This window comes from Mandrillus leucophaeus, unplaced genomic scaffold, assembly GCF_000951045.1.
Source record: "Mandrillus leucophaeus isolate KB7577 unplaced genomic scaffold, Mleu.le_1.0 Scaffold247, whole genome shotgun sequence".
In the NCBI taxonomy this organism is placed as follows: domain Eukaryota; kingdom Metazoa; phylum Chordata; class Mammalia; order Primates; family Cercopithecidae; genus Mandrillus; species Mandrillus leucophaeus.
In genome coordinates, this window is record NW_012102554.1 from 596,212 (window position 1) to 598,686 (window position 2,475).

Here is a 2,475-nt window from a genome sequence, read left to right on the forward strand (position 1 = left end):
ATGCCTGTAGGCCCAGCCGCTCAGGAGGCTGGGAGGGTCGCTTGAGCCTAGGAGTTTGAGGTTGCAGTGAACTATGACTGCACCACTGCACTCCAGCCTGGGCAACAAAGAAAGACACCGTCTCTAAAATAAAAATAATAATAATAACAAAAGAAAGGCCACTTTAGGCCCTTAAAAGTAAAGCAGGCCCCAGTGAAGGAGAGAAGAGGATGGAAGGAGGAGGGAAGAGGGAGGAGGGAGGAGGGCGGTGGCTGCACACCCCCACATCTCATAGATGATTCCTTCCTCAGCAACAGTTGCTCAGGGTTGAGCACAAGAACTTGTCTTTTTCCCAGTAACGAACACAGACCCAGGCACAGAGTGGTGCTGAGGAAATGTGCGGTGAATGGATGCTGAACAGGAAGAGACACTGAAGAAGAAGGTGGTACTGACAGCAGCCATCGTGGAGGTTGGAAACGGAGATGCATGTGAAGCCCTTTGCATGGTATTTTCCCTTAAAATATGGATGGGGAACAAGGGGCTCTGATTTCTCTTTTTCTCTGGGATGGTGAGCAGTGAGCAGGGCACGCCAGGAGGAGCAAACTCTGCAGCCCAAGCACATGCGGAGCACAGTGCAGGAGAAGCGGCTGACGGTGGCCTGGCCCCGCGTACCTGGGTGTGGACGCCCCGCCGCCCCGCAGAGGGAGCGCCTGGAGTCTGGAGTCTGCTGCCCTGAGATCTGGGTGTCCATGTAGGAAACGGGTAGGGAGTATCCGGGTTTCCTACCCCTCCCCCTGGGTGGCTGTGCCTTCCCTTCCTCCTGCTCCCCTTCCTCCCTCCCCAGGGTCCCCAGGGGTGGGCAAACCCAACCCCCAGGTGAGGGTCTGTCCTGGGGGAGAGGGAAACAGCTGGCAGGGGCTCAGGCGGCAGGCGGTGGCCCTGCTCCTGCCGTGAGAGACGGAAGCCAAGAGGCGGCGGGTGGGCGGTGCTGAGGAGACCCATGATTCACCCAGCCTGAGACCCTGACGTTCCCTTCCACCGGGCTCCTCATGAGAAGCCCCAGAGCAAAGTGGGTGTGGCTGGTCAGGGTGAGCAGGGCAGGCCGGAACGGGACCGGGACCCCGAACGGAGGAGGGTGGCCGCGGAAGACACCTAGCCTAACCGGAGAGGCATAGGTGCACCCCCAGACAGTGGGAAAGCGCCCTCTGCCTCCAGCTGGGCTGGGCCCAGACCCTCCACTTCCCAGCCCCTTGCTTCTCTGTGCCTTGGAGGTTCAGGGTGGGCTGGTGGGTGGGAGGAGATGTGAGAGTTCCTGTGTCAGGAGTTGAAGACCATCTTGGCCACTTGCCTGCCAGGGCCCTGTAGAAATAAATCCCTGAAGCTATAAACAGGTGCTCCTCTAAGTTGATTCCAGGGGAGGGCGGGAGGAGCAGTGGCAGGTGGTGTGGGAAGAGAGAGACTGCTCTCTAGAGAGCTGATGGCACCAGGCCGTCACCACCGCGGTGACAGCGCACACACATCCACACACATGCACGCACACACAAATGCATGACACACATGCGCACACACATGTACACACACATGCACACGCACACACACGCACACGTGCACACACATGCACGCACACATACACTCACATACAAATGCATGACACACATGTGCACACACATGCACACACACATGCACACACACATACCCCACTCCTCTACCAGGACCAACACAGCCCCTCCGTTCCTGCTCGCGTGGAAGGAGGGCGCCCAGCCAGGTTTCCTCCCTGTGAATTGAGCGCCAGAGACCAACAGTGACCTGTGGTGGTTTTTCCAATTCTCTTCCCATTCTGTCAAGGACAGAGGAGATGCTTTGTGATACAAAGGGGAAAAAAGGAAGGAGAAAAGGGAAGAAAGCGAAGGGAGGGAAGTCCTCTGCAGAGCAGCCTGGGGAGGGGTCTGGGGCCTGGCCTAGGCCCAGCCACTTCCTGAGGAGACCAGGTGGCGGTCTCCCAGGCCTGCAGGCCTCAAGGCAGCCCAGTCCTCCTCTGTAGTCCCTACGCGTTGCTCTGGTGCGGACATCCCTGGCTATGCTCTCCATGTAGATATTCCTTTTAGCCTCTACCTCAGCAGAAATCTGAAGATCAGGCCAATTTCGTGGTCTCTCAGACGTCTGTAAACAGGAGGCCTTGGCTCCTCGGGAGACAGGGAGCCTCTCACTGTACTTCCTTCTCTTGGCTCCAAAGACATAGAATGGTTGCTATGGGGATTCCTTCATTTGTAGAGTAAGTTTTCAGAAAAAAATAGTGACTCACAAGTCCTTTAAGGAGGAACAGAGTCAATCCTTGGGGACGATATGATCTAATAGGGTTTAAAAAAGGAACCGTGGCGGGCTGCAGTTGGCAGGCTTTTCTTCTTTTCCTCTTTGATCCTCATGGGTGGACGAAGCCCACCAGTGGCTCAGGTACTCTGGCACCACCATTTGCTTCTTTGTGACATCTGAGGACAG

General features: G+C 56.6%; 1 long non-coding RNA gene across 1 annotated transcript in view; it reads left to right on the forward strand.

The window, feature by feature from the left end:
* The first annotated feature begins 423 nt into the window (after positions 1–423).
* LOC105541898 overlaps positions 424–2,475 on the forward strand; it is an 8,863-nt gene continuing 6,811 nt past the window's right edge. The window contains exons 1-2 of the long non-coding RNA XR_001006394.1: positions 424–730; positions 2,085–2,251. This is a non-coding gene — a long non-coding RNA (uncharacterized LOC105541898). The remainder of the gene's footprint in view (positions 731–2,084; positions 2,252–2,475) is intronic.